Here is a 19,249-nt window from a genome sequence, read left to right on the forward strand (position 1 = left end):
TTGTGTTTTGCCTGCTCCTGTGGATCTCTGACTTGGTTTCCCAGACAAATTTCCTGGCTTCTGACCTACTGGCTTCTCCTGACCCTGAGGAGACCCCCAGACCTGGCTGCCTATGACATTGAGTTGGGCTGCTAACTGTCCTTCATCTCTTGTGTCTTGACTTGATAATACCAGGCAGGTGACCTACAGCAAGGTGTATCTCTGAAGTGCTGCTCCTTCTTGTCGCTGACTGAGGTCAATGATGTGAGTACAGAGTATGCTGTCTGGGCATTTTGACTGAGATAAAAAGAGAGGGCAGGATGTCATAGCTTGCTGAAGGACTGTTTTCTAGCTATATTTTTCTATTTCCCAGAAAGACTGGGGTAATATTTTATGTGGGCCTCTCTATTTTTTTTAACTGGCCCTGGCAACTCAGAGGATCATGGAAAATAGGGCTGGAATAATACAATCAGTTATGCATCCACTTAGGAGTTTTATCTCAAATGTGTTTTCTTATTTATGAGAATATTGAGAGAGAGAGTGTCAAAATCTTTCCTTTGAGGTTGATCTCAGCCACTGCTCTATTCCTGTCCACAAAGCCGGTCACCTTGTCATCAGGTTGGGTGAACGTAACTTGCCCTTGACAAATCTGGCTGTTTCTTACTGCATCGTTATCCTCCAGGTACTTAGAAACAGATTCTTTGGTATGCTCCAAATATGCTGCAGTATCTTTTTAGGTATTGAGATTAGCTGACCAGTCTGTAAGTATTTGGGTCATCCTTTTCCCTTTTTTGCTTAAAGGAACAATGTATGGACTATACTCAAGAACATGCTTGCCTCCTCCTATGAGTGCCATTTTACTGCATAATTTAGAGCTTCACAGGAGAAACTCATTCTGAACCACATAAATGTTCGCTTCTGCCATGTCACTAGCATCCCAGTGCAGGGTTGGGTATATCGAGCTTTTACAATTCCAGATAAAAAGATGGAGTGTTTCTTGTGCAAACAGCCAGAGACTAAGTAATTAATCCTAACAGTTAACATAAGCAGGGAAGCAGGTGGACATTGCATGTCCATTTTCAATGGGACATGAGAACATCTAAGTGCAGATTCAATCACATGATTTTATGTATGTATTTATTTATTGGTCAGCAATGCCCATTCTTATGTATGTAGAGTGCTTGCATACCATGAATGGACAGTCTGTCATAAGAAAATTTAAACTAACGTTAAGCAAATTGACCCCACAGTTTTCATTTACACTATTATGAGAGATATTTTTCCCATAATTTCAATGGTTTATTATATATAAAGTGTTATTTTTGTGTCTATTCTGTTGTTTATCATTCATATAGTGATGTGACTCACATATCTTTCAGGTGGTGAATTATGGCTTTTGTTGGTAATAGTTCTAATCAATATAAGATTTCATCACAAAAGGGAACAGAAATCATATCCATATTATCAATTATGAGAGGAATCTATCGTGAACACAGTGCCTCAATACTTACTCTTCCAAGACTGAAGAGCACACAACTAGTAAACAAGTCTGTGTATTTTCAGCATACTACTGATCACTTTCCATGTGCTTAACAATAAATCAATCTGTTTTCCAGGTATACGTCTCCATAAGTAGCAGTGATGATGCCACAACATCTTTATTTTCCTACAGAGGTGCAAAATGATCCTTTATTCTTGCCTTGGAAAGTTCTATCTTGCTCAAGCCATAGTTTTTTTAACTTGCTTATGGTACAAAAGGGAGCTGCAAAATTTCCAATTCCTACAGAGCATACAATATCTGAATATGCCATAGAGAATTCTCAATCTCTGCCCACAGACACCATGTCAATGATAACAAAGTAGGAGTGTAACCTTTTGAATGCATTTTGCATGTTCCGTCACTAGTTCAGATATAACCTTTTCCTCCTCTTTATGTCAGTGCTACATCCAGATGGGTTCAGAACATCCAGTTTTTCATTGTCATATATGGGAATGCACAGTCAAGCACCCTTCAGCCCTCAGCAGACCAAGATCTGTTGCAGGTGTATTTATCAGATCTGCTCTCAGAGTTGCATCTGTTTCAGGGTGTAGTTCATGTTGAGCAGGGCTGCTTTTCTGCATGCCCTTTGACTCTGAATTGTTACCAAATATCTGTGTATAGCTACCGTTGAAGTTGATGAAAATCATGACTTTTTATTTCTTAGCTAATCTTCATTAGTTCTGTTTTCCATGTCTCTAACCCATTTCCCAAAAGCAAACACTTGTATTAAACTTGCAGACAAGTTTGGTTCCTTTGTGTATGTCTGGAGCCAGTCCATTAGTCTTCAATTTTTGTTCTCATTGAAGTGATAAGATTCCACAAAGCACTAGTTGAAGTTAGATAGATTTCCCCCCCTAAACAATTACAGTATAGGAACTCTTAGCTATTAAAAAAGAGAGCTTTGGGGATATTATCAGTTCAGTGCAATGCATAAGCTTCAGTTATTATATCATTATAATATACGGCCTTATGTCCTTTACCATTGATTTGCTTACATTTTTAAAACGCTCAATCTAAAACCATTTATCTGATAAATTATTGATAAATAAATGTTTCTGATGAAAAAATAGGATCCTCAATCATAAGTCATATATCAAACAGCAAGATAACAGTCAGAAATAAAGTATTATAGATCCACATATAAATGGTTTATGCAGTCTATATAGAATGATTTTAATAAACACTTTTTATTGCAAATAACAGATAGTGTAGATTGGGTGTTCTTCTGTATCTATTGCTTCATACTTTCCTGGGCTGTAATCTGTATTTTATCCTAACTGAATTCAGATATTTTTGTACCCTCAGTTGGTGCATAAAATCTACTAGACCACAATTTTATTCTTGAAGTGTGAAAAACTGAACAGAATGTATTGTGTGCTGACCATAATGATGAAAGGAACTTCAAGAAATGCACACATTTTGATGTTGCTGTAGAAGGGCCTTTCAATGTAGCTTCCTTTCTGAACTCAGAACTTTTTCTTCCCTGACAAATGGGATCGCTATTGAGTTAATTTTTTTTGGCAGTTCAAGTTGGCAATAATGGTTTTGAGGGCTTAACTGAATTCCAGAGCGCTTGGAGCTTCATTTGCTTTGTGAGTGGATGTGTTCATGCCTAAAGCTAGAAGTGATAATATATGGGTTGCAATTATGCCATATTTGCTGTTGCATCTGTGCTACAATTCTAAGATATGGATGCTTAGCTAAGTTTATAAATATGCACGATTTATAGAGAAAATGGAAAAAACGCAAGTGTATTCAAACAATTCCCTATATGTTTTAGCGGTGTTTACTTTAGACCAAGGTCTGACAGTATTTCATTATAAATGCAGGGCTTTGTTTCCTTTTCCCATTCCCTCCTCCTCCAGCCCCACAAAGTTATAAAATGGCTGAAAACCACTTCTGGCTATTCTTTGATCTATAAAGCAACATATAAAGCCATAACACAGATCTCTTCTATGCTTCTTCCTAACTGCTTCAACAGCTAGCCAAAAATGTACATATATGTCTATTTTTAGTGATAAGATATGAAATTAGCTAGGGGCTTGCAATTGTGAGGGTGTAGCCTTCTTCCTTTCTACACAGTGGAATTGTGTTCCAGAATCTAAACTCGCAGTATTTTAAAAATTAATGGCTATGATTTTCAAGAATGGCAATGTATGTTTGCTGCAGGTGGTAATCCCATGATAGAGCAGTGCTTAATGCATGGACTTTGTTTTGAGATTTGCACAGGAAACTCTGATAATGTTCTTTTCAGATTTTACACATCTATCATAATCATTTTCTTTGTTTTACAGACTCAACTTGTGTAGCATTTGTGAAGAGAAGCCTAATCTTCTGCTCTGATCACCTGGAGTCATGTTATCATTTCATTGGTCTTAGAAGGAAGCACTAAAAACATCTGGGTGTTGAGGACAAAAAGAGATTCATTTCATCACCTTTGTTCTTATTCTAAAATAGATGTACTGGACCCACCAGATGTGCATAAGGACACAAAGGTTGGTGGATTCACTAAAAACCTGATGTTTCAGAATGATTTAATATAACCATTATTTATAGATAATAAATTATGATTGTTTTATATAGAAAGTTAAAATCATATGTCGTTGATGTACAATATGTAAACATTTGAGATTACTGAAAGAAAAAGCCTGATTTATGTCGTCACAAAACATATGGAACTGATTTTACCTTAGGACTAAGCAGGTATGATTTCACTGAAGTGGGTTTGCATAAGCTTACGTGCCAGTGATTCTGTTGCTTGTATATTATGTGAGTTACCCATTACCCTACTTCACTGTAAACTTGACATATTTGTAAGTGCATTATCTATGGAGTAAACCACTTAAAATACAGAGAGAAATAGTTCAATATAATGGAATAAAGGAATTCATTATGACACACATTTATCTATTTATGGAAAGCCCATTGATAATGAACTTAATCAAACATTTGTACAATATATGGATTTTAGTCAATTAGGTCCTGATTCAGAAAATCATCCTTTTTCAGGATAGCATGTAAACTTGTATTCAAGTAAGATGGAAGCACAAAACACAAGTGCACTCTTGAGTAGGAATCTTAGTTTCTTGTAGCATTTAGACCCAGAGGGACTATTCATTTCGGTTTTATTTTCACCAGATACAATTCCAGACAGTCATTAAAAATAGGGAAGACTTGCTTGATCAAGTATTGCAACTCCCTGCCCAGGCAGAAGTGTCTTGTGCTAAGCATTCCAAATAACAGTTTTCCAGTGGTTCCTTGGAGAACTATTCAGTCAGGCATAACTAGGATACAGTTGCCCTGGTTGCTGACTTTTCGGGCAGGGGTGGGGAAGAAGCAAAAAAACCCTGGCTGCTGCTGGCAGCCACAGAGAGGTGTGGCAGCAACTGGAAGTTGCCACTGTCCCTGTGACTCGGGTGCCCGGCCATGTTGCTAACGATAACTGTGCATTGGCAGGTTTTATTTGATCAAATGTTCAGGCCTACCCCTACCTATTCTATCATTTCTGTGTTCCATCTAATCTCTAAACTACAGGATGACATGGATACAAAAAATACATGCAAGAACTGACATTTGTGGCTCTCTAACAGGAAACATATGCATGAAATAACCGTTTGGGGGATATAGCAAATGCAATAGGTACCTATGCTATAAAACTTTGGAGGTCCTCGGAGCTATAGTCATAAAATTCCACTGATGTGGACAACATTGCCATATATAACAGAGAAGAGGAGGTAATTCTAATTGTGACTGTATCTGTGATTGCCATCTATTCTTCTTTTGTAGAAAGATTTGTTTTAGGATTTCTTTTAGCAAAATGTTCTCCAGCTATTTTTCTAGATAAATAATTTTACAAATAATATCTGTTCTTATTCATCTTCCCCATATCCTGTTATAATGGCTATCAGGAGGCATATTGATTAATAAAGATGGAACTTAATCTTAGTGTTGAGATGACATTGTAAACTTCATGAAATGAGCTTTACTCTCATTTTAGATGATATCATCAGGATCCCTCAACTGAATTAGAGTCTTGTAATCAATCTCTTTCTGTCTGCTACTCTGCCTAGCACTACTGTAATCATACTGCATATCCACTCTCTGTATAGAAAGATATAAAGTAAATAGGAGGCAGAAAGCAAGCCATCCCTCATCAGAAGTGAACACATATGCAATTGGCACTAATAAGCTATTCCAAATATTAAAATATTTAAATGCACACAAGAAATAACAGTAGAAGTTCAAATCATTCTTCAACTGGTTGATGTCACTGAGAGCTTTGTTATTGGGCTCCCTGAAGGCCAGATCATGCATATGGAAATATTAGAGCGAGTTTAGAAACCGGTGTGAAGAAGGGAATTTTGCAAAAGTCTTCTTCCCTTTTCCTGAATAAAGATTTTGTCAAAATTCTGCAGTTGGTAAATTTTCATTTCTTCTCTTGCTGTTCATAAAACATTTTCAGTTCTAGTGAGGAATTGTCCTTGATTTTAAATGTAAAATTAAAATAATTCAGCCAGTGCTAATGAAGATGATTTTAAAGCAGATTGTATGAAACAAATAATTCAATATTCACAAGAATGTAATATCCCAGTTGCACTCAACGTATGACCTGCAGGCCAGATGTGGCTCACTAAGCCACGTTGTCCAGTTTGAGTTTCCTCATGGGTCTGGAAATCTGGCAGTGGGGGGCGGGGGGTGGTAGTAACATGAATTCCTTCCAGAGCCACAATGATTAATGCTGATAACACTCCCCTCCTTACCAAATTGCTAGACTTGTGAGTAGCTCTGTAGGCTGGATGATATGGCTCTGTACCCCAGGGGCCAGGGACAAGATTGAGCATACAGGGATGAGTCAATGAACAGAGTGGGGCTGCATCTGGATCTAACTTACAGGGCTTGGCCAGGCTGCAAGGCAATCCACAGCCAGACCCAGCTCTTAGGGATGGCCCAGCACATGGGGTCATTTCACAGCTGTGACCAGCACATTGGGTCAAGCCAGTGCATGAGGCCAGATCTGGTGCATGGTGTTACACTTGTAGACCATCCCTGCATGGGCTCTGGCCTATGGACTAGCCCTGTGTCACTCATCTGACTCATGGGGCCAGATAAGTTGAGTGTCACTTTAATAGCTCTTTGTTTAGCAAATAGTTTGAAAAGCATTTGAAGTCTTGTTAACGTTGTGAAGCATGAAAGGTGAGGGAAAGGTTGTATTGCTTGTCATGGAGATTTACCCCAGTGGTTCCACCAAAAGGGTTTGCCTCCATCCTGTAATGGGCTGTCAGGGGAGAATCTAAACCATACTATGAATTCTGATGTTAAAAGCAGAGAGCCACATCCTGTTTTTTAGATGATTTTCAACTCTTATAACCCATCAAAAAAACCCATACTAATATCACACATATATATTGGGAACTGATTATATTAGCATTTATATAGTACCTACTGCTGTAGTACCTAAACATTTCCCAAGAAAAATACATCCACATTGAGGATTTCAGTTTCATAGAATCACCATTTTTCCCTATAAGTTTTAATCTACAAAGAGGGAAAAATTGCAGTTAAAATGTTAAAAAATCTGAAAATGTAAATTTAAGGAAATAGCAACTGTTATCTCAACTAGGTTATATAAATACAACATCTCAATGCAGATTGATTTTTTTTTTTGCTTCATTTAATTATGTTGTAGATCATTGTATATAAAAAAAAATCATAGGATTATGGGTCATCAAAACTCTATTAACCAGATTCTTGGTAGATTAGTTTAACAGTGAACCTGGAGTTACTTTAATTTGTTTACACTCTCAGTGCAATGTAGTGTTTCGTTCACTGCAGTGTACCACTTCAGGTGGTGAAATACGCAGAAAGTAAACTTAAAGGTGCACTTGTGAGTTGCATGTTATTGCAAGTGTTTTAAACCAAAGAGTGGAAACCAGACCTCTTCATGAGTAATGGATAGGGAGTGTCAAACAGCGTGAATTAGACAGTGATAATGGAGCCAAATTGGCCCTACACCAGCTGAGAATTTTGTTTGTGTTAATTGGTGCTCACGTGTTAATTGGTGTCCATCTGAATTCATTTCCAGTGGATAATTAGTATACCATCTACAGATGATTTGTAGGAGTTTCTGTAGGTTTATTTGATTTCTGCTACTTTTAAAATGTTTGCATCCAGTGTGGTGTGTAAATTGCTAAGAGGATACTATCACTCCTGTGTGGCTGCCTGCAGAAAACTATTTCATTATAGACATGGATGACAGCAAAGTAAAATTACAGCTTCTGTTCAAAACAAGAGGATCCTTCTTCATGAAATGTTGTTGAGCTTTGTTTTGTACTGTTCGGCACTCCAGCATTTCTAACCTAAAGTCTCCCATTTCTTTTTATATTAAACCACTTATACTTGTCCTTATGTGGGAAAATGGAACTGAATAAGAATCTTTCTGTGTAAAGGAGTGAAAGAAGGTCTTTAGGATCTTCTTCTAAATTATAAACTCATTGTATTCTTTGATCAAAACTTTTCATGGTGAAACTGCCTCTCAGCTTAGAAATTGTACAGGGGACAACAGAGAAAATGCATTATGCAGACAAAGGCAGAATTCCCAAAACATTGGAGGTGTTGGATCTGCATAATCCCAGTATCCCCTACATGTCATCTAAAAGATACAGCAAACCACCCTGCCTGCTGTCAGGAAGTAACAGGCACATAAAAGATGCCAATCCCAGAAAACTGTATATGTCATATTTAGGGACAAGGACTTAGATCTACAAAATGCATAGGCACCTGGGTCTCCCTGGACTGGCCCAGGATGAACTTAAATCCAAAATTTAGATTCTTAAAAAGTGACGCTGCTGCTGCCTAAAGCACTAAGCACTTAAAGTCAATAAGGGCATATTTTGCATCTGTAAATTTCCCCTAGCATCTAAATTTCTACCTCTGGGCATGCTGAAGTCTTGACTGAGTTGAGCAGCTGGTGCCAAAGCCCTATGAGGATTTGCACATCTGTCCAGCACAAAATACTGCTAAGTGAAGACATAGTGCCTCCTTTTATTCGACAGCCCAGTCAGTAGTCATCCAGGATACTGGAAAATCATGCTCAATGATTTTCTTCTAAGAGAATTAGATCCTATATCTCCCTCTAAGCTATAAAATTTGTTTGCTCGCTACCTTTCTGGGTAGAGCAAGAATAAGAGGCAAGATGATTTCTAGGCTCCCCTGCCCTTTCCTTGGATGGCCATGCAGGAAGTACTGTTCTCCAGAATATTTATTACTGGACTATACTGTGAGAAAGCAATTTATCAGGTAATTGCCATGCTCTCCTAGCTTAGTTGTCCTCGGGCTTTTTTCTTACTTACACATTCTCCGTGGTCTTGAGTTAAAGGATACAAATAGATAAAATTGTATTTTCCATTCTTTTATTGAGAGCAAGGTTTATCTTCTGTGTCTAGTCACCAGTCTCTTGTTTATATTTATATTGTCTTTTCTGTACACTATTGCCATATAGATTTTAGTTTACTGATGTGTGCTGTATTGTAACTGTAACCACTTCAAAGTGTATATTCACATCCATCTTCTGTTTATATGGAGTAAAATGCTCTTGTAAATGTTCAATTTATCTCAGTGTTAAGATAATATTTTACTAGGGAGTTTTATGGAGACTTAGGTCTACCATCAAATAAAGAATTAGGATCATATTATGAAATCACGAACCAAAATTGTTAGACTTTTGTCCCTGCCAATAAAATTTGGACATCATAACATTTTTCCCTGGAAGGTGGATAATAAGCAGCTTCCACTGTCTCAACAATTTCACTCATATAGGATTTTAGTGTTATTTTGTTTAAGGAAATGTAGGGATTTTACTCAGTTAAAACAACACAGGTATTTTAAACAGCAGGACATAATTTCAGACTATTTGCAGTCAAGAGGTTTCTGCTGAGCAAACTGCTCATTCAATTTAGGAATGCAGATTATAATAATTTTCCTATCTCCCTCACAGCAGGATTCTAGCCATCATTTTGCAGACTCATAAGTTGCAGTATGATATAACTAGCTAACTTCAGTTCCAGGTAACACACGCTTCAAGCATATTCTCATTAGCTCAACTTAGTTATAATGCAAAGCTGCTTAGTTTCACCAAGTGAAATGGGATACACTTAAATTGTCTCATGTAATATAATACTTGTTTTTAATACATGCAAAGTGGTTTATGATGGCAAAGTTTGTAGAGCATGAAAATTGGTGGGGAAAGCGACGGTTTCTGACTGAAACTGTCAAAGAAGTCATATTTTAAACCACTTCTTTTTAAAGAAGCAGAGCATAAGAAGCAAAAAGCCAATAAGAAATAATCAGTCTAGAGATGTGCAAATTTAATACATTAACCTTTCTCACACATCTGTTCTACAAAACAGGAAAATTATTAAATAGAAAAATGATATACTCATTATTGTCCAACACGCACTAGTCAGATGAAGTGTTATAAAATGCCAACTTGCCAAAAGTCTAAGAAAGAAACACACTTGTTTGTTTTACTGAGGAGTGGGATAATGTTCAAGCTAAGTCTGCTCAGTTGTGAATTATTTATTTAGCATATGCAGTTTCAGCATGTTTCAGCCATTTTAAGATGAAGTCATCACCAGTGTAAAGAGTGTGAAGGCCGCCAGGTAGCATTGTAAATAGACACAAGTCAGCAATATGGGACATGGTTTGAACTTGTCCACAAGGGCATTTGTTGTCATTGCAAAGGCCCCATTGGTATAGATTTGAGGCACAGTGACCCTGTCTAGTTTGAAAATGGTTGATAAATGCACAATTACAGTGTGGCCAGATAAATATTGGTTGTCTGACTATAGGGTCAGAGAAGATGTGGTGATTGATTGGTGTTTGTGCTGACTATTGAGTAAGTAAGGAAAAGTCAGAGGGTTTTGAAAGGGTGGATCATACTGGATGCCTTAAGGGGAGCCAAACTATTAGTGGGTGGAATATGTCCCATTGCAGTGGCAGCATAAGGTTGTCCTGGAGTCTGGCTAGTAAATTTACTGCAGCATTTGTGTGGTGGAGATGAGGAAGGTCAATGCTACTGAGTACTGGTAACCATGAGAGTGAAGTGGGGTGCAATGTGTCTGACACAAGATGCATTATAGCATGCAGTTGGGTGTCCAGTAGTTTGCTGTGCGATGAATGAGCCCATAAGGAACACAGTAATCCATTTAATTCATAGTTGTGGATTAAGTTTCTACTTAATACCATTCAGTGAAGTTGTTCCTGGGTATGTTAATTCACAACAATTGTTTCCCTCCTCCCCCCACCCCACTTTCATTTTTTAAACACTGAATGCATACAGTTTAATTCTGAACACACACAAAAGTTGATTGCAGTCAGACCCAGAGAACAATGATGGTTAATTGCACCTCTTCCTACACCTTCAGAAGCTCACGCAGGACCTGCCAGTTTCTCTCCCCTGGCCTCTTTCAGTACATAAGTAAGACAGCTAGGAAGGTGGTGGGTTGCCTCAGGCCCTACCGATGACACCCAAGCATGTGTCTCATTTACAGATGCAGTCACTGGCATCACAAAGATGTCACAATGCCTAGGAGAGCTGCTTCTGGGAGAAGAGCAGCTGGCTCAGACTGAACCTGGGCAAGAAGCACATGATGCTGTTTGAAAGAGAGAAATGCTTCAGGCTCCAATTCAGCAGGCTTCTTAAGTACATGCCCAACTTTGAGGATATGTCTTCAATGTGATAACTCACATTCTCAAAAAATGACCCAGAGCACTTTTCCTCCTTCTGCTAATGGCAGCTGCCCCTTGTTTTATATCTTGCAGATTTTTAAAAATGTTTTTATTAAGTCGACACAAGGAAATAGCAATAATGGCAAACACAACCATCTTCCACTTGCGGTTTGGAATCTCCACCATTTCTGCCCATGTGAGATCTATGAATACTCCACTGTGATTTATAGTTCACATCAACCAGAGCTGAAGACGGATGCAGGGCAGAAACTTCATTTTTACATACTACTGTACTTGCTCACCTATTCCACATATGTTTCCAGCCCTAAATCAGCCATCCAAAGATGGGTGGCATGGCTTAAGGTGAAACTGAAGCATAGAGACTCAGTAGTTTAATGGCTGCCAAAATGGCTCCTGCTTCTCTCTGGCTCAGCAAGCAGAAGGGGTGGAGTCTCAAGCCACTGCCAACTCCTTAGAAACTGTGAGAGGGTTAACACTATAACTTATGCCTGAAGCAGTAATTGAGCTGGCTCAGGCAAGTGAGCTACTGCATGCAGAAGCCATGACTTGGGGGAAAAAAACAACTTTATGTACTGCCTTCCAGAAACAAGGTCTGAGTCTTATCTGGGGACCTGTGGTATGTGAGAAAATGTGGTACGTCTCCTTACTTCTGTGAGAAGGGTTATAATGTTGTCCCCATACACCAGTTTCTTTAGAGATTACCAGCTTATTTCCATTGTTGATTCAAGGCACTCATGCTGTCTTCCAAAGCATCAACAGATCAGTAATATATCCATGAATAAGTCTCTATTCTTCACATGCAAGGGGATCTGTGCTTCTCTGGGACAACACTACTAACAAAGTTCAAGATGAACAGCATGAGAGCAGCTCTGTCTGCTGAGGAAGTTTAGTCATGGCATAAGTTTTAGATGAAACCAAATGACTACAGATCAATTATGGGCATTTTATGACACTCCTTTTTTGACAAAGCATTTTGTTATACCTGGTGTGATGAAGGTTTCTAGTTGTGTTGATATATGTTCATCCCAAGCAAATAATTATTTCTTTATCTTCTTTCGGGAGGTGGGAGGGGATAAAAGCAGGTTACTCAGTGAATTCCCTAATGAGGCTAGTTTAAACAGGTTTAATTAACCTGGGAAATGCAAGAATACTAGGGTGACAGACCGTGTCAAAAACTAATGGATGGATGAATACAAGAGTTGAAATTATCAGAGCTCTCCCTCCTCATGCTTGGAGAAGCCAGGATTTCTCCCCCCTACAAGGATCAGGCTTCTGAATCTGCTCCTGAACATAAGTGAAGAGCCAAGGCCATTTGTATGGAGGACCCACGTCTCCCCAGTCCTGTGCCCAGTCTCTTTGCAGTGTTGTTCCAGTGGAGCTATACTGCAGGATCCTTTGGAATGATTGGGGAGGTTGTTTTGGAGACAGCTCCTGGTTACGGAGACCCTGTAATCTCTGTTGAATAAAACCTTTGGAGCTTTCTTTATATGTAGAAGGCCTACGCAGTCCTTTGGAGCACCTCCAACTAATTCACAGGTCAGAAAGTAAACAAAATAGGACAGCTAAACTTCTGTTCCATCATTTTTTCAACCACTGAGTTTTAGATACATCTGAGCACAAATATGACTGGTGAACATGACCTGAACTGTTAGGCTTACACATCCTTGGATGTTGTACATTTTATTACATATGTGTTAGAGCAGCTTCAGTATCTAGACATATTGTCAGGATGCTGTAGAAGTATTTTATTTGCCATATGTATCTCATCTGTGTGGCCTTAAATGGACTCACATGGGTATTAATTTATCTTTGTCCCTTAACTCATGCTGAAAATACACACCTGCAGTTTCTTTTGCTTATCTTGTGTTTCTGTGCTTTACTGGCTTGCTTTTATCATCAAGCTTCTTAATAGCTTCTTGCTCTTTATGAAGCATTTTTAAACAACAAGACTTCTACTAAAGCTAGGCTCAGAGCTGAACAGAAAACTATCCATTTGTTATGTGGAGTTAGGAAGATGTAGGCCTTGGGAAAAATGCTTGGGAATTTCTTTTTAGATTATCTGTTGTTTGGTTTCTTTGTTTTTGATTTTGTTTTCATCTATTTGGTATCTATGCTGCTGTGTTAGTTTGCTTACTGGAATCCTGAAAGCAGCATTTGCCTTTCTAGCCTGTATGTCCTTTGCCTACTGGTGGTTTTTTTTACAGAGACAAAGCTCATCTTCAGAGGGCATGTCTACACATGAGCATTTACTGTGCAGTAACCAAAGTTACTGCATAGTATGGGTGCGTGTCTACACATGCATGCCCGTACTGCACAGTAAATATAGTGATTTACGTGGACTTTAGCATAAATTTGATACCTGCATTATGCAGGTATCAAATTTATGCCCAATTAATTACTGCACAGTAATGCACATGTAGACACATTACTGCAAAGTAACCAGTAACCCAGGGGGCCTCCCTGCTGGGTCTGCCCAGCCACTGGGGGGCCGGTCTGAGCCCTACCCCAGGGGTCCTGGCTGGCTGCCCTTCCATTGCTTCAACTGGGAACTAAAGTTAGTCCCAAGTGCTGGCAGCCATATGGCTGAAAGCTAGAGCTCCTGCTGGTGGCCACAGGAGCACATGGTAGGCTGATCTGACCTGGGACTAAATTTAGTCCCAGGTCACCTGCATGTGGAGACGCTGTCTTACTCCCACTTCCCACTTAATTTATGGTACAGTAAATTTGAGCCAGTGTAAATGCAGGTATAGACATGCCCAGAGATCCTTATATATAATGTTTGAAGACAGTGTACAATTTCCCCAATTTTAACCTTTGTTCTCAGATTCTATGGATTTGAACCTTATTTAATGCCAAAATATCTGAAAAGTGTTGGAGGCATCTATGGAGACCTGACTGAAAATAAATCTCATGCTAATACTGTGGCCAGGATGCAATGGCTGGCAATCCATGTTGCTGTGGGTCAAATTGCCTCAGTCTTGTTGAGTAGATATATACCTTCTTAGACTAACTATAGATATAGATATCTAAAGATTCTTTGAATCAACAATGGAAATATATATACATATATTCCATATATATATATGTATATCCATTGTTGATTCAAAGAATAAAATTCAAGGAATATATACAAAGCTAGTCTATAAATATAGATATCTACCCTACCTCCTGCCTGACTTCAGATTAACACAGATAACTACCTGTCTCTGCATGAAACCAGAGCACAGTTGCATGAAGCAGGGCAATGAGTATCTGAGTGTTGGCTTTCTATTTACAGTTTTCTTTGAATGTGAGCATCTACCTTTGGTTTTTTGGTTTGTTTGCTTGAAAACTACTTGTTTTGATTTACTAAGAAAATCACATCAACTGTTCTTCACTTTGAGATGACTTTTAGTTCTTGTGTATGACTCTAAAATGCTGACTTTTTCTTAAAGTTTAAATCTGCTTTCTTCTCAAGGACATGAAACATAAGAATATAAGAGGTGCCATTTACTGGGTCAAACCATAGGTCCATTTTGCCTAGTCTCTTGTGTCAAACAGGGCCAGAGAGTGGATGCTGAAAGGGAGAGTGAACAGGGTATGACTTGGGTTTTTTTCCACTCTCACTTACAGCCTCCAGCATTTAAGGCTAGGTAGAGACATTACACTTAGTGTACTTAAGCACACAGAAACCACTCTACAGCTGTATGTGACAGGGAACCATCTCGAGGCCAGTCATGACATTGGTGAGTCCACCTGTGTATGGCAGTCTGCCCTGCCTTGCCTCCTACGCCTTTGATGTTTCCAGAAAAATAGGTGTATATATGTGGGACGCTGCCCATTTGGTTACCCTGATGCCAAAGATGAAATGCATGGCTCTGAACCTCCCCTTACACTGTGTCTCATGCCTTGCAAATAGCATCCAAATCACACTGGCCCTTTAGCTGGGCTACACTCAGCCTCCAGCTCACATTTGGCCTCAGGTGTCCTCAGACATGCCTTGGCCTCTCTGCCCACTTCACTGGGGCACAACTCCACCCCCCCGCCACTGGGCCTTACACCCCTTGGGCCTCAGGCCCCACTCAGTGGACTTGGGCCCTGTGCTTTTCCATTGGGGTGTGCTCCCCTAGCCTTTCTCCTCCATGGGGTACCCACAAGGCAGCAGGGGCTGAGGCTTTACAGCATCCCATCCTCACCTTTCACTGGGGAGGCACAGGTGTGGCATTTCCTGGAGATTGCCCCACCATATCATTCAGCTCCAGCAGAGTGAAGTTTCAGGTCTTAACCAGGACCACAGGAGCCTCCTCCATCCCCATAGTTTCTACCCTGACCTCCAGATGTTTCAGGAGCTGCTCTCCTCAGGCTGTGCATTGTTGCTCTATTGGCTCCCTAGATGTAACTGTAATTGGACCTAACCACACCTGTTGACTGTTCCACAGCCTGCTGGAGCACCAAAGGTGCCCTGCCACATGGTAAAAGAACAGACATTTATAGCACATAAAGTGCTTTTAAAATGGCTGATCCTGCTCTAAGTGCGTAGACAGAAGTGACAATTTTTGCCTGATCTGGCCACAGAAAGCTGTCTATAGCCATGACCAAACACAGGTGTAGTTCTGCAGACAGCTGGGGGGTTTTCAGCCCTTGCTACAAGGTGGAGCTTTGCTGAGGTGGAGAGGCTCCAATTCACCCACCCCACCCTCCACACCCACTAAGAAACCCCTGGAATGAGCTCGCTCTGCTCCCCCTCCCATTATGAAAACAGCTGGGTGTGGCAGAGAGCTGGCAGGGAGGAGGGGCCACTGCTAGGGGAAACTGGCTGCAGGCTGGCAGCCAGCAGCTAGATTCCCCTCTCCTGTGGAACCAGCACTGAACTTCTCCTTAGTCTGGGGGATCACTGGAACTCAGAACACTTCCTGCAAAGCTTTCTCAGCTGCAGTGAGGAGCCACACTTTTGTCTGCACCCTTAGTTAACCCTGGATGGATGTGTACAAACCTAAAGTGCTTTCTGTTAGAATGCTTAATCAAACGTCTGTGCCATATCCCATTGAGGGTTAACTTAGAGTGTGATTACCATGAAGGTGCCAGAAGTGCAAATAGAACTTTGGTGTGCCTTAGCCAATATGTTGCAAACACATCCAGAGAGGTGCTCCGCCCCCTCTATTCAGTATTGGTGAGGTCACAGCTGGAATACTGCATCCAGTTCTGGACACCACACTTCAGGAAGGATGTGGATAAGCTTGAAAGGGTATAGAGAAGGGCCACTCATATTAGGGGCCTGGAGGATAGGCCCTATGAGGAGAGACTCCAGAAACTGGGTTTGTTCAGTCTAAGAAAGAGAAGACTGAGAGGTGACCTGATAGCCACCTACAAATATGTCAAGGGTGAACACCAAGATCTAGGGGAGAAACTCTTCAGAAAGGCACCCCTTGGGAAGACAAGTACTAATGGGCACAAGATAACTGAAGAAAAATTTAGGCTGGACATAAGGAAAGACTTATTTTCCCTAAGGGTATCTAGAATCTGGAACATGCTCCCAGCAGAGGTGGTGCAGCCGCCACTCTTGTAGGTGTTCAAGAGGAGGCTGGGTAAGCATCTTGTTAAGCTCATTTGAGCCCAATAACCTCCTGCCCATGGCAGCAGACCAGACTTGATGGTCTTACAGGTCCCTTCCAGTCCTTTGATTCTATGATGCCACCATCCCAGGGAGCATCACTCAGGGCTGCTCTGCCCAAGCACTGGGCTTGTCCCACCCCCTTGGCTGCCACTGGCTGAAGTCAGTAACAGCCTCTAATCCTAGCCTCACATGCAGTCTGCGCTGTATGCTTCTGCCCGCCAGGTTGCCTGGGTGGGGGGAGTGGATGAATGGAGCCCCTCTGCTGCAAAGGCCCCCTCCCCAGCTTGCTGGTTTGGGGGCTCTCTTCACCCTCCCCCCTTTTTCCAAACAACCTGGAAGCTGCAGCCAGAAGATGCATATCAGGGCTGCTGTGGATTTTTGGAACTGGGCTGGGGAGGGGAAGGGAGCCCCCCTTCTATGAGGGCCCCCCATAGCTTGCTTGCTTGGAAGTCAGGGGGGTCAGCCCAGGTCCACATGGCTTGGGGCCTGCCTTCCCCCTGAACCCAGTTCCCAGCACAATGAAAAACAGGGCTGAGCAGTTCCCCCTCAAGCATCTCTTTTTCTTAAACTGAATAGGCCTAGCCTCTTTAGTCTTTCCTCATATGGAAACCCCTCCAGACCACTAATCATCCTTGTTGCCCTTCTCTGTACCTTCTCTAGTTCTGCTATATCCTTTTTCAGGTGTGGGGAGCAGAACCAGGCACAGTATTCAAGGTGTGGAATAACCATGGATTTATAAAGAAGCATAATCATAGAAGCACAGAAAATTAGGGTTAGAAGGGACCTCAGGAGGTCATCTGGTCCAACCCCCTGCTCAAAGCAGGACCATCCCCAAATAGACCTGCTCCCTTGTGAGGTCTTCTCCCTTTTGGGGTCTCTGGCATGCCAGCTAGAGGAACTCCAGGCTGCAGTTCAGACACTGCATGCCATCAGGCATGGTTAGCAGGAGATAGACTCATAGTGCCAGGCTCTTCATGCCCTGGAGATGGAGGGCAGATCAAGGTCACTTTCCAGGACAAGGGAGGACTTGGGGACTTCCCATTCTGTCCAGCCAGGGGGTTGGACCAAGGTGGTCAGGGGCCCCAAGTCCCGCTGCACCCACTGGAGCTTTGCAACAGGTATGAACCTCTTGCACCCCAGCAGAGCCTGCTAAGCTGCCAGCTTCTGCAGGCAACACAGGCTTAACAGTAGCTACCGCCCCCACTCTCCCTAAGACAAAACACAAAGTGTTTGTCTTGGGAAACTCCATCCTGAGGAGGACTGAGGGGGCAATCTGCTGCCCTGACCCTTTAGCCTGGGAAGTATGCTGCTTCCTGGGAGCCCGTATCCATGAAATCGCATAGAAGATCCCTAAGCTCCTCCAGCCCACTGACCACTACCCTATGCTCCTTATCCAGATGGGCACAAATGACACAGCTCAGAGCAATCCCAGCTGGGTCATGAAGTGCTACAGGGAGTTGGGAGTGGGGCTTAAGGGGTTGGGGGCACAGGTGGTGTTTTCCTCGATCATCCCAGTTTGGGGCTACGGGCTGAGGAGGGAGAGGAGGATCGAGGTAGTAAACCAAAGACTGTGGCGCTGGTGTCATCATGAAGGCTTTGGCTTCCATGACCACAGTCTGCTCTTTGGTGAAAGAGGCAGTGAGCTGCTGGGAAGGGATGGCTTCCACCTCTTTCCATTGGGCCAGACTGAATGACCTTCTCTACCAGGGGGATGGGGGGACTACTGCCACTGCTGGCCTGCTGAGCAACCCTTGTAAAGCCAGCAGGTCCAGGCACTCAAGAGAGCCCACCAATGCTCCAGCCCTGGAACAAACTGTAAGGAAGGCAAGGGCCCCCAAAGGGACACTTGTGTGCCTGTACACAAATGCCAGGAGCTTGAGGAATAAATAAGAGAAACTTGTCCTTCTGCTTAACACAAATTCTTACAATGTCATAGGGATAATGGAGACCTGGTAGAACTCCACCCATGACTGGGCCACAGGTATAGACTGCTATACCCTGTACAGGAGAGATTGAGTGAACAAAAGAGAAAGCTACGCATTCCTGCAAGCCAACATTGGCACCCAGGGTTGATGACTGGAGACCCTCTGGGTTAAAATCCATGGGGAACACAGCACGGGACACAATGGTGGGAGTCTAGTACAGACCTCCTACCCAGGATCAAAAGCTTGACCAGGAGTTCATCAGGGAATTGGCTGAGGCTGCATGCTCCTGGTGCATGGTTGTCATGGGAGACTTCAACTACCCAGTCATCTCATGGGATGAGCACTCGGCCAAACCTGAACCATTGCAAAGCTTTCTCACATGCGTGAATGAGCTCTGACGCAGGAAGTATACAGACCAGTGAGAGGTAAAGTGCTGCTTTACAATGGGGGACAACCTAATCAGTG

The 19,249-nt window shown here is 41.7% G+C and overlaps 1 protein-coding gene across 1 annotated transcript in view; it reads left to right on the forward strand.

The window, feature by feature from the left end:
* The first annotated feature begins 3,816 nt into the window (after window positions 1-3,816).
* HS3ST5 (heparan sulfate-glucosamine 3-sulfotransferase 5) overlaps window positions 3,817-19,249 on the forward strand; it is a 215,929-nt gene continuing 200,496 nt past the window's right edge. The window contains exon 1 of the mRNA XM_019520068.1: window positions 3,817-4,014. The gene's annotated coding sequence lies outside the window, so the exon portion shown is untranslated. The remainder of the gene's footprint in view (window positions 4,015-19,249) is intronic.

The sequence above is a fragment of the Gavialis gangeticus genome, unplaced genomic scaffold (genome assembly GCF_001723915.1).
Source record: "Gavialis gangeticus isolate Ggan-Ray unplaced genomic scaffold, GavGan_comp1, whole genome shotgun sequence".
Taxonomy (NCBI): Eukaryota; Metazoa; Chordata; order Crocodylia; family Gavialidae; genus Gavialis; species Gavialis gangeticus.